Raw genomic sequence first — 13,774 nt, 5'->3', positions numbered from 1 at the left:
TTAATACTTACTAATCATCAATTGAACAATGGATTTGCGAACTTTTAAGTCATGTAGAATCTATAGCATGATTTAGTTTGATACTATGTTTGTATTTTATATTTTACACTTGATATACTTGCATGTTCTAAAAATATTGTGTGTTCAGCTCCAGATTACTGTGGTAAAGTGAATATTGCAGCAAATCGAGTCACATGATTTTTTGGTTTCCCAGTGCATACAAAAGCTATGTTTACACTGTACATGTAGTTTGTTAAGCATGCAATAGCATTATGTCTAAAAAATGTATATAGCTTAATTAAAAAATATAGTATTGTTAAAATATGTTGATTATCATCTGAGTCTTTACAATGAAATTTACCCTTTTATTGACTCTTCCTTTCATGAAGTGTTTTCGTAGATGTAGCGCTATTTGATAGCGGTTTACCTTCAGTAGAACTTATTTAATAATTGAAGTCAGTCCTCTCAAACCCTGCCACTGCTTTGTCAACTAAGTTTATGAAGTATTCTAAATCTTTTGTTGTTGTTTCAACAGTCTTCACAGCATCTACACCCAGAATAGATTGCACCTCAAGAAACTACTTTCTTTTTCATCCTTAAGGAGCAACTCCTCATCCATGAGGATGGAGAATCCCCATGGACAGAGAAGCCTAGTGGGGCTATAGTCCATGGGGTCACAAAGAATTGGACACAACTGAGTGACTAAGCTCATACACACAATTCTTCAGATGGTGGAATTTTCAGAATAAGTGAGCACTGGCTTCAGCTTAACGCAGTAGCTCCTACCAAGACAATCAGCATGTCCTTTGACCAGACATTGACTTCCCTCTAGCTATCAAAGTCACTGATGGCATCTTCTTTCAGGAGAAGGCTCTTTCCTTAATATTGAAAATTTGTTGCTCTGTGTAGCCACCTTCATGAATTATCTTAGCTAGATCTGGATAACTTGCTGCAACTTCTGTATCAGCACCTGCTGCTTCACCTTGAATTTTTCTGTTATGAAGATGGGTTTTTTCCTTAAACCTCATGAACTAACCTCGGCTAGCTTCAAACTTTTCTTCTGCAGCTTTCTTACCTTGGGATTCATAGATTTGAAGAGATTTAGGGCCTTGCTCTGGGTTAGGTTTTGGCTTAAGGAAATGTTGTGTCTGGTTTGATCTTCCATCCAGACCATTAAAATTTTTGTCTACCAGCAATGACTGTTTTGTTTCCTTATTATTCGTGTGTTCACTGGAGTAGCACTTTCAGTTTTCCTACAAGAACTCCTTGCATTCACAGCTTAGCTGTTTGACACAAAAGGTCTAGCTTCCCACCTGTGTTGGCTTTCAACATGCCTTCTTCAATAAACTCAGTCATTTTTAGCTTTTGATTTAAAGTGAGAGACTTGAAACTCTTTCTCTCACTTAAACACCTAGAGGCCATTGTAAGGTTACTAAGTGGCCTAATTTCAATACCGTTGTGTCTGAGAGAATAGGGAGATGCAAAGACAGAGAGTGATGGGGGAATGGCCGGTTACTGGAGTGTTCATAACACATATGGCATTGATTAAGTTTGCCATCTTATATGGGCATGGTTCATGGTGCCCCAAATGAATTAGAATAGTAGCATCAAAGATCACTGATCATAGATCATGAAAAGAATATAATAATGAAAAAGCTTGAAATATTGGGTTGTCCAAAATGACCGTTCAGGTTTTTCTGTAAGATGTTATGGAAAAACTGAAACAAACATTTTGGCCAAACAAATTATTTCAACAATTAAAAAAATATGACACAGAGACATGAAGTGAGCAAATGCTGCTGGAGAAATGGTGCCGACAGACTTACTCAATGCAGCGTTGCCACATTCAATTTGTTAAAAACAAAAAACTGTGAAGCACAATAAAGTCCAATAAAATGACAATCCTATATTTCCCAAATGTTTTAGATAGGGATAGAGTGATCTTATTTATTTCCTTAAGATTCATTAAAATGCAATGACCTATGACACAACTCATTGAATGGTTTTCATAACACATGCACTTAAAATCAGCAGAAGCCAGTGTCTCCTCACATTCAGCTTCCTTAGACTGAAAAACATTAAACTTGGCTTGGGTAATGATTTAAGAGATTCTCAAATAATACGGGGAGTGTCCTAGAGCACTTCTCTTACTTCCCACTGAGATTTCAATTGTAGACAAAGTCATCATTAAACATTTGTTTGGTATTGCTTTGGGGGATTGTGGCATATTGTAAAAACTTGGATAGGGTGACATGCAGTGGAGTGTAAATTAGGAACAGTTGGAACACTTAATATGTTCCAGGAGCTATGCAATTTTTTCTATTCCCACATTGTATTTGTTCTTCAATAATTTTTGCATCACTGTTTTCTTACTGCTGAAACCATCTTTTCAAAGGTCATGAGTTACCTCTTTTGTTGCAAAATCTATTGGCCTCTTTTAGTCCTTTGGCTGAAAGTGCTCGCAGGATCATTTGACACTTAGGTGTTCCCTTCTCAGAACTCTGGACTCTTTACTCTAACTCACTTCTCACCACCTGTGCTGCTGCTTTTGTTTCTTTTACATGTTTCTTCACTTCCTCTGTCTCCCTTTTTGTTGTTCCCAGGAGTTTAATCTGAGGCTTTTTTTGCTGGCCCTCTCCTGGTTCACTCTGTATACACTTTCATGACTTTATTTGCCATTACTAATGCTGCTGGTACTCATATTCCTGTTCCCAGAACAGATCTCTTCCGCACACAGCAAATCTTCTTGTACAGTTTCTAAGGATCCCTGTTGGAATGGATTTTCTCAGTTGTCAAGAAGGTGATTTCCTTGAATATTTGCCTCCAGTGAACCATTGGTTTCCAAGGTATTTTCAGTTTTTTGCCCTCACCAGATTTGCTCTCTGCTTGTTCTGTTTCTTTAATACTTCTTATGTGTGTCTACCATTCTCTGTTTTGATTACTACAACCTTAGTTGAGGACTCTATCATTTCTCACCTAAACCATCATCATGATGAAATTAAAAGATGCTTGTTCCTCGGAAGAAAAGCTATGACTAACCTAGACAGCTTATTAAAAAGCAGAGACATTACTTTGCCGGCAAAGGTCCATCTAGTCAAAGCTATGACTTTTCCAGTAGTCATGTATGGATGTGTACTCTAAAGAAAATTGAGCACCAAAGAATTGATACTTTTGAACGGTGGTATTTCAGAAGACTCTTGAGAGTCCCTTGGATAGCAAGGTGATCCAACCAGTCCATCCTAAAGGAAATCAGTCCTGAATATTCACTGGAAGGACTGTTACTAAATCTGAAACTCCACTACTTTGGCCACCTGGTGTGAAGAACTGACTCATTGGAAAAGACCCTGATGCTGGGAATGATTGAAGGCAGGAGGAGAAGGGGATGACAGAGGATGAGATGGTTGGATGGCATCACCGACTCCATGGACATGAGTTTGAGTAAACTCCGGGAGTTGGTGATGGACAGGGAAGCCTGGCATGCTGCAGTTCATGGGGTCGCAAAGAGTTGGACACGACTGAGCGACCAAACTGAACCATACTCTGTTTTGATTACTACAGCCTTAGTTGAGGACTCTTATCATTTCTCACCTAAATCATCGTAACCACCTCTTCATTGGTCTCCCTACAGTCAGTTTTGCTTCTTCCATTCCAGTATCCATATTGTAGTCAAAGTGACTTTTCTAAAACATATTCTTAAATGGTTTCCTAGAATAAAGTACCAAATCCTCAGTTTGACATAGGAGGGTCTTGATATATGGTGTGCTTAAAACTTCAGACCTCGTATTTCATCACATATTCTGTGGTTAACTCCCCGTAACCTTCAGAACTTGTCCCACTGTAGCTCAGACCTGGCCTGTTCCCTGATATTCCAGGTGAGGCCTCTGTCACTTCTTTATGTTCCTGTGGGACAGTGTTTAAGACAATGTATTGCAATCATTTGTTTTCTTTTTCTTTCTTAACTTTCCTTTTAATATTGATAGATAGGGACCTTTGGCTTTTTTCCATATATACTTACTGTAAGTATTTAGCATATGACTAATAGATACACAATGAGCATTGAATTAATGAGTAACCACACTAAGATCAATAAAACCTACATTCTGTTCTCAAGTACCTCATTGTGTGGTGAGGAGTTTTACAAGTACAAATAATTTTAAAAAGCCATCAACAAACAATTACAATGTAGTGTGGTATGAGCTATTAAATGTAATGTTTTTAAGTAGAAAGTCATTAAATGCTAATCTCTCAGGGGACCGTCTCTTGAGGATATATAATAGAATTAAACTAATTTTCATGACATTCAACCATGTTTCTTTGAAATGAGGTCTTATTGTAACACTTAAGGTATTCAGAGTACTTTATGAAACATTTTTATTGACTCTGTAAAACTTTACTTTGTCTTTTGTTTTGTCAGTTTTATGAGGGCTCAACAAAAGTGAGACAGGTTGTATTAAGTTTCTAGACATCTTATTTGCCTGGTTAGGAAATATGAAGAACATAGGTTATTTTTCTTTTCCTTTCTGAGCCTACTACAATAATTTCTATTATCTAACAAGATTTTACATGACTTTATGCTTTATAGTTGATTAACTAATTAAAAGAAACATATTGTTTTTTCCCTCTAAAGCAATTTAAAAGGATATCATGCATCTTTAAAAACTTGGGGCTGTTACTTTTATGATCTCTAAGATTTACAAATGCCGTTGTAACATAATTTTCTTCATAACAATGGAGTAAAATATTGTTGAAAAAATTAGTTACCTCTTCTGATTTTTAAACTTTTAATTAATATGTGTCATGGACTTTTAGAATAGTCAACACTGTGAATATTAACCTGGTGATTGCAAGGGCAGGATCTGCTTAACCTGTTTTCAAATCATGTCCCTCAGGACTCTAGCTTTCCGAGGGGTGTCTGAGGGAAACTGAGGAGTAGGTGGACCGATGGTTGGTGAAGTTCTGTACCCCTCATGCATCTTCCACCCTTCAGTCATATCTGCTGTTTCTCTATTATCTGCTGGCCTTTCTTTGTAAAGGATATTAGTTAAGGAGAGGAAAACTTCAAAAATACCTCAAACCATTGGTTCACTTGATGCAAATATTCAGGGAAATCCCCTTGTTGACAATTGAGATAACCTATGAAGGTGGAAAATGTACAGAATCTTTGCACTGTTTTTTCCATGTGTCACCTTCTGTGAGATCCTGAAAGACAGTGAAGGAGAGCTATACACTTTAAGTGCTGGGCCACGTGTCCTATCTCATCTGTTTTCCATCACAGACTCTCAGTCACCACATGGCATTTCCATCGTCTGGTCTTTAGAACCTGTGAACCAGGGCCTGACTAGATTTAGGGGGAACCGGTGGTGGAAATTTTGAGGATGGGAGATTTAAAATTTAATGCTTCTTAAGAGCAAGGGAAAGGGTTGCTGATCTTGCCAGTTCCATGGTGTTCACATCATAAGGCTGAGTACTTTATGCCAGGAAGCTGAAGGGTCAGGTCATAGCTTTATAGGTTTTGGCCAAAGGCAGTTCCAAGGGAAAAGTAATTGTTTAAAGGTGCTGACCACTACCCGATCTTAGTCCTCCATTCTTTTGGTCTCTTACTTCTCACCCCTGCCCCAAATAGGGTTATCCTAGGTGCACAATTCAGGTCACTACCATAGTAACCACACAAACAGAGCACGAAGGAGTGCAGTTTGCTTCAATTTCATGAGGATGAAAAGAAACTGTACAAGGAGATGCTTAGAGGTAAAATAGATGCTGGTATAAAAATGTATCAATAAGAGATATGTTGGAATGAACTTTGCCCATAAAATAATTTTATATCTTAAACAGAATCTAGGGAGTAACTACATCTTTTTAAACACTTTAAAAAGTTGGCAGAGTTGATTCAAAGTGCTATTTAAAACTTAACATTTAAAATAACATTTTTTGGGGGAAACTGTAACTGTCAATTTGAAGGATAGGATTCTTTTCAGCAGCAATTGTAAAAATATCCATTTACATATGTGAGGCAGGTGTAGTGTAGTTTATCATAAAGAGATGAGTTTGTCAAATGCATACCCACACACGCAAACACATACCCCTTTTTGGCCTCAGAGAAGAAATTCCAAGACTGTGTAGATAAATACTGTGCATTTCTACAATACATCTCACAGATCAGTAGACTTTTGATTAAGACACATATTAAGATGAAACAGTTTAAGAACAGGGATTAATCATACCTGGGACAAAGATATTACTGGAGTTTGTTTGTGGACTTGGTTGGAGTTCGGGTCCTAGGAAGTGGTTGAGAGGGTATCACTTAATGATCTGACTCATCCCTTGTTGTACTGATGACTTATACAAGGAACATGAGCTTCAACTGTGGTCAACTCCATATGGCTCAAACAATTGTAGTAGCTACTATATCTTCATTTCTAATTATAAAAACAATATATGTTTGTAATTAGAATTGTGTTTAGTTCTACTACTCAAAGATAACCTCTGGGAACATGTTGGTATGTCTTATTTTCTCTTTTTTGTATGACTTAGCATATGTATTAAAATTGGAGAGTCAAATTATGCATATAATTTTTGTATAGGTTTTGTATGCTGCATTTTTATTTCCTTTAACAGTTTTTCAATATGTGCCTGCTGTAATCTAGGAATTTTTCTGTGCCATTAACTTTTCCTTGAAAGCATGATATTCAATGACTTCTTAATATTCCATCATATCACAGTTTATTTCATTATCTTACCCTTGGACGTTTACATTGTTTCAGTTTTTTGCTATTATAAACATTTTTTTACCTCTAGAAATCTTTTCTATTTGAATATATCTGATTATTTCCTAAGGAAAAACTCCAAGAGATAGAACTATAGATTTTAATAATTGTTGATTTAATAACACTGTAATTGGGGAGAATGAAATGAACCTAAGCTTTCATAGAGCTCAAATAATCAGACATTCAGAAAATGTAAGACATAGTTACTCTGATTGACTTTTCAGTAATCTGCATCCTGGATGGATTTTAAATGGTCTAGTCATCACCGTCATTTTAGTGTAGATGTATCCAGGTTCTAACATAGTGCTACTGCCTAATAAGTAACAGATATTTGTTATGACAGTGTCATTGTAAACTATGTCATTTCTTATTACTGTTCGCAAATACCTGAGATAGTCTCGATACCCAATTCTTATTGCATAAAACAACTTTTAGAGCCTCATATCTTACACACATCTGGATCATTGATGCTGTGAAAACGTTCCACTTTTCCGTAACCCCACTGAATAAAAAAGGAGAAATTTAAGAGAAAAGAAAATTCCTATACAGTGTAAAGGTAGTCTGTTGTGTTCTATGATAATCAACAAATTTTGCATTTATTGCTGAATTTTGAACTATGTCTGACATATTTTTGTTTTAGATACCCCTTGCAGTAGCTAATGGCTATATGATGAAGGATCACTGATAATTTTCTCTCCTTCCTGTCCTCTCCCTCTTCCCGTGTGTGTGTTCTATGACTCAGGTCTATTTTTTTCAAATATACGATTTGGTTCATTTCTGTCATTTGTAGCATCCACAAATATTTAGTCAAGTATTTAATCTTCCCATGAAATGCTTCAGAGATTTGTCATATGAAATCATTGGTTTCTCTTTAGTGCTAAGTCATAGCAAATTAGCATCTTTTTTAGGTTCATTTCATAGAGTGTTAAGTGCTGTTTAAATTTCACTTCGATATGGAGCTATTTATTTTTCTCCTAATCACTTAAAATAGCAAGAGCTAATCAACTGGAGTTTTTCTCCTTTTTATGAATACATCAGTCTACCCCTGACTCACATACATGTTTCTGCCTTTAGGTCAGTGGGAACTTTTCCCAGCCACGTTCCCCCCCGCCCCCCTTCATTCCTAATTTCTCTCAGGAACAAATGGCAGCATAGTTAAGCATTAGAAACTTGTTGCTAAAGGTGCTAACCTAAACATCAGTGCCAGGATATGACTGAGACTTAATAGACTAATTAATTTGTCTACTGCACCTCTGACCTGGGAATTACGTACAATGGGCTATACTTCCAGAACTAAGAGTTTGGGATCCAAAGTAGAGAAAAATGCAACTTTTGTGTGCTTTATACATCAACATGCAATTAATACTGGGTTCTTTTAGAAAACAGATTTTGAAAATGGATCTTTCTTCCATCACGTTTTGGAAGTAAGATAGTGCAAGATTCTGTGTACCTTATCTCAGTTTTCTTCTTTTATATTTTATAATGGTACTAAGCAGAGCCCTCACATTACTTGATCCAAACATGCTACTGACCTCCAGAGGAGCAAATTATATAGCTCATGTCTTCTGTGTTTTTTGCAATGTAGTATGCTCAGATAGGAACCACAGTCACTCTTAGAAAAAAATAGGAACTTGAAGCTTGAATGACATTTAAAAAAAATGTTTGTGTTATAATTCCTGACTGTGCTTTTTATGCTTCTATCAGTGAGAAGATTAATTTTATTTTCCCTTACATTCCTTTTCTCCCTTCTTCATTTTAGAGATAATTTGACTATTTATTATTCAAAGGGCAGGTAACATTTGACTACCACTGAATTCTTATTGTCCACACTGGATAGAAGCTGACATGAAAAATAATCTGTTTATATTAGCCTGTCAATGTCTGGTTGGAGGCTTCTCGAGTGGCTCATAGTAAAGAATCTGCCTACAATGATGGAGATATGGGTTCGATCCCTGGGCTGGGAAGCTCCCCTGGAGTTGGAAATGGCAACCCACTCTAGTATTCTTGCCTGGGAAATCACATGGACAGAGGAGCCTGGCCTGGGCTCATGTGACCCTACTCCATGGGGTCACATAAGTCGGACATGACTTAGTGACTAAAGAGCAGAAACGTCTGGTTATGCATCTCTCTGGGTCTTGAGAACTCTCAGAGGTGCCAAGTAAACCCTTTGCTGTTAGGATTTTAGTTAGAGCAGGGTTTTAATATTTTGGTGGTTTGTGGATTTGCAAGGACTCATCAGGTCACCAAATGTTTGTTGAACACAGCACAGACACTACTCTAGACACTGCTACTAAAGCAGTGAACAAGACTGATGCTTCCAGCTCTGCTGAGGCTTACAGTCCAGTAGCAGTAGTCACACAAGGTAAGTACTAAGAGTAAGAGTGTAACTCACGACAAGGCTATTTGTTATGTACACAGCAAAACAAGCTGAAAGGATAGAGCTGTGACTGGAATATGTGTGAGGTGCTATTTTAGCCAGAGTATTAAAGAAAATAGCTCTCAGTGGGGCAGTACCAGAGCTGAGAGCTTAACCACGAGACGGTAGCCTTTGGGTAGATCCTGTTCCTTTTCCGTTGCTGGCAGTCACTTTACCAGGAAGATGCAAGATTTCATATACTTTTACTGTAGGCATAGTGCATGGATAGAGCAGATGCCCACCTGGTATGAGGATGAACGAAATAAATAGATACTGGCCTATGATTTGAGAGGCAAATGCTTTACCTTTCTAAAGTTATGTTGCCTCCAGTGGTAGAGTGAAAGTTTTAGGTTTCATATGCATATTGTTGTTGGTATTGTTGTTAAATGTAGTGTGAACCTCACATTGAATTATTTGTTTATTTGCTAGGTTTCAGCGTGGTCAAGAGCGTGAATGTACCTGAAGTGGATGTACTGCGCGTAAATCATCAAGAACGTCCTACACATTGGTTATCAGCAGCCTGTTTATCTGGTTGGTGTCTAAAGCAAGTTAGATTTGCCATGATGGTTCATCTCATAGTAACTAAATCACTGATTTTAAGGAAAAAGCCTTAAAATGACTTTATTTGGCAAGTAATGCACAGGCAGTTCGCCATATGTCTAACCAGGTCACTTAAAGGTTAGTTAAGGTGTTAAGGCAGTAATCTGAAATCTGGGGTAGGGGGCAAAGGGAGGTGCTAGTGCAGGCAAGAAGTCAAGTTGTGTAGAGGCCAGACAGAAAAAGGGACATATCTCTATTTACTGCCTTGCTTTTATTTGTCCCCATTTCAAAAGAAAACCTGATGAACAGGTATGTTTGCTATGCCTTCACTTTGACAGGTTGGGGGGGGGTGCGGTGGGGGAGCTGGAATTCTGTTATCTCTGAAGACTTAATGTTTGAAAGACATTCCAAGATCAGTAGATAGATAAACATGGTTTCCAGTTTAGGCTTTACATTGCTAATCTTGACCTGTTTCTTCTTGTTTATACACTGAAAACTGAAGTTTTCAAGATAGAAGAAATATTTATTCACAAACAGAATGGATTTGACTTTCAGTAAAGATTCATGTTAAATGTCAATGTTGCACAGAGCCTTTTCTTGCCTTCCCCTCTTCTCATGTAGTTATCGTTTCATGATAATTCATATTACATTATATTACTTTCATTAATTGTCATTTCATTTGCTGCATCCCTTATTTCAAATACGCATTGTTTCTCAGTTATATTTTAAAATAGCTTCTCAGATCCATCTACTTTATCCCTTTCCAAACTCTCTACCATTTCATCAGCAGAAGGAATACTGACCACTGTCTCTTCATGACCTCTAATGCTTCCCGGATTACATCCTGTAACATAGAGGGCCCTTTAACTTCCTCAGATCCTTACATGTCCTCATCACTTGGCACTACTTTTTCCAATCCTTTACTTATAGCCTATGAATCTTTTATGATTCATCAGTTTATCTGCTTGCTCATTCATTCACGATTCTGTTCCTTTGCACTTGCTGTTTCCGCTTGTTGAACGTCATTCGCACCCCTTATTTGCTTGGCACATTTTTACTTATCTTCATGATTCTATTTAAAGGAAAGGTTTGTCTATGATTCTTTTCCTGGCAGAGTTAGGAACTTCCCATCTGTTGTCCCATAATGGTGTGACTATCTCTGATTTGAATCTCAATATAAAAGTTTTCATGGCTCACTCACAGTATTCAGTAAACCTTTTACGGACAGACACTGCCTTCTGTTTTCCTCTTTATCCCCAGCCCTCAACACATAACTAGCAGTGATTCACTTGTCATGCATTGAATGAATAAATTGATAACTGCTTTGTGTTGTAGCACCACGCTATTTATAGTAAAGGAAAAATTTTAATAATATGATTGTTTAGTTCCTGTTTTCAGTAAGCTTTTGATTTCGTTTGGTGGACAAGACTTAAACACATGAAATAATTAGGAAACACAAGCTAAAACATAAACACATACTAAAACATAGTATACAAATGAATTATTTTTATTTTAAAAGTATAGCATATACATACATATATGATACACATGGTGGTTTGGAGGAAGGGCAAAGATCAAATTTAAGTTATAAGTTAAGCTTCTTGAACTAGATAAAGGTTTCATGGGATGGTAAGGGAGTTGAGATTGAAACATGGTCTGAGACATGAGCAAAGTTGTTATTTGATTGAGTCCTCTTATGCATGTTTTGTCTAGCTTAATTTTAGTAAGTCTTAGGTAGTTTGTGTACACTTACTATAAAGGCAAATGGTTAATATTTTTATTTTGTGAAGGGCCAAAAATCAAATAGGGGAAATTAAAACAAGAAATAAAAGTCGAGATGGATGCTGTATATGCATTAGAAAGAGATTAATCCATGTGAAGTAAAATCTGGACTGAATGAAGTCCTAAATCCAGATGTCCAGGTAGGAAATGGAATGACTGACAGAATTATCTCACAATGACAGTGATGTAAATCCTCCCTTTGGTTGGGTTCTACACAATACTTGTGAACAGTATTTCCTGGGATCAAAGAGGTTAGGGCTAGAACACACTCCACCTGTATGGGAAAAATGAAACCCAGAGAACAGCAATAAGCCAAATTTATTAGTTTTCAGGTGTTTAAATTGAGTCAGACATGACTCTTTGATGGAAGAAAAACCATCTCACCATCTTTCTGGGCAGTCAGAAAAGAGAAAATGTGCAGTGGGAATGTGCAGAAGGTTCACAGGTTGAGCAACTAATTATGTAGGTTAAGTAGGCCTGCAGAGGCTGAAATCTATAGCCATAATCTGTGACTATGCATTTCTCACTCGTGTATTAGTTCCCTGAGTGCTTTGAAGATAATCCTGCTTTAGTCCTAGGATATGTGAGTCAGAAAGAAATTTAGGAAACTCAAAACCATATTCTTCCCTTTGGGTCCTAAGGTCCCTAGTTGGTCTTCTCTGTACTTTTCATAGTCTTCTTATGTGCCTTTTGTAGATGATGTTCAGAATTTTTAGCTGTAGTCATCTAGTGGGATAGGGGCTTCCTGGTGGCTCAGATTGTAAAGAAAATGCCTGCAGTGCAGGAGACTTGGTTTCCATCCCTGGGTTGGGAAGATCCCCTGGAGGAGGGCATGGCAACCCACTTCAGGATTCTTGCCTGGAGAATCCCCGTGGACAGAGGAGCCTGGTGGGCTACAGTCCATGGGGTCGCAAAGAGTTGGACACGACTGAGTGAGCGTAGCACAGCACAGTAGGATAAACATGAGGAAATACTTATATCCATTCCAGTCCGGAATCACTTAGATTTTTAAAAGTTTCTATTTGGTCTTTGGAATTTAGGATTGGAACATGTTGAATTGATAGCCTTGTCAAACATAGGGAGATAATATGCTGTGGATTCTTAGGCACCAAAAGACAAACTACAATCATAGTTGCATTTACCATATGCCGAACCCTCTGTAAAGCATGGGGCTTCCCTGGTGGCTCAGATGGTAATGAATCCGCCTGCAATGCAGGAGACCCAGGCTCAGTCCTGGGTTGGGAAGGTCCCATGGAGAAGGGAATGCAGCCCACTCCAGTATTCTTGCGTGGAGATTTCCATGGACAGAGGAACCTGGTGGGCTATAGCCCATGGGGTCGCAAAGAGTTGGTCCCCGCCAAGTGACTATCACTTTCACTTTCTTTTCTACCTCAGTCCTCTGTGTAAGGGAAGCAGGGCAAAGAAAGTTTTTAAGCTTTACCCAGGACCCCAGACCCGATTCCATAAACTCAACTTTTAATCACTGTGTTACCTTTACCATTTGATGAATAAAATTTCTTAGGACTCTGACATCCTAAATTGGGTATCACCAACTTTCAGCAAAGGATGATGGAAATTGGTGATGGAACCAGATACTTAAAGTGGTAGACTGAGAATTGTGTATGTGAGTCCAAAAGAACTATAACTACAAACAGGAGTTTTTCTCTCACTTCTCCTTTCGTCTAGAATAATTTTTATGGTTCTCATAATTAGGGAGTAACCAATGCTGTGAGTTAAAATCAGGGTAATAACTAAACTCTTCAACATAGAAGTAATAGTTCTGGATAGGCAGGTGGTCTGTGGTGTTATTAGGGTGTTGTGAAAATTTAAATATCAGTTTGAAAATCAGCCTGAGGGTCCACTGTACTTGCACATTTGGAAAGCTTTCCTGGACTAATGTAGCATGAGTGTCCTGACTTTGTCAAGTTTGTAAATTTTGTAAGCTTTATTACTTAAAGTCAGATCCAAAGCAAACTGCTAACTCACATTTGCTGTCTAGTCACAGTTTTCTTATTTTCTCTTAATGTCTTGATGGAAACCATCAGTACAGGTGGCATGTTGCTAACACACTTCAGTATATATGAGGTGAAAAATCTCATTTGTTATTTTCCAGTTTTTAGATTTAGTGGTTATATTCCCTAATTTTCATAGTTTAATATAACTGTCCAGATATTAATTAGGAAAATATCTTATTTTGGTTTAACACATTTTAAAGCCAAAACCATTTTAGGATACATTTGCCACAGTTGAAGGAATCCAGCAGTCATGAAAG

At 37.6% G+C, this 13,774-nt stretch overlaps 1 protein-coding gene across 5 annotated transcripts in view; it reads left to right on the top strand.

The window, feature by feature from the left end:
• The window catches only part of BMPR1B (bone morphogenetic protein receptor type 1B), a 423,394-nt gene that overhangs the window by 196,937 nt on the left and 212,683 nt on the right, over positions 1-13,774 (top strand). For 4 of the 5 annotated variants that reach the window (XM_065907204.1, XM_065907198.1, XM_065907205.1 and 1 more), the window contains exon 2: positions 9,610-9,711. The gene's annotated coding sequence lies outside the window, so the exon portion shown is untranslated. Of the gene's footprint in view, positions 1-2,720; positions 2,847-9,609; positions 9,712-13,774 lie in introns of all 5 variants that reach the window. The other variant, XM_065907199.1, reaches the window with a different exon arrangement.

This window comes from Muntiacus reevesi, chromosome 16 (assembly GCF_963930625.1).
Source record: "Muntiacus reevesi chromosome 16, mMunRee1.1, whole genome shotgun sequence".
NCBI classification, from domain to species: Eukaryota; Metazoa; Chordata; class Mammalia; order Artiodactyla; family Cervidae; genus Muntiacus; species Muntiacus reevesi.
Note: the sequence above shows the minus strand (reverse complement) of the source record. Positions and strands in the feature narration are given on the sequence as shown.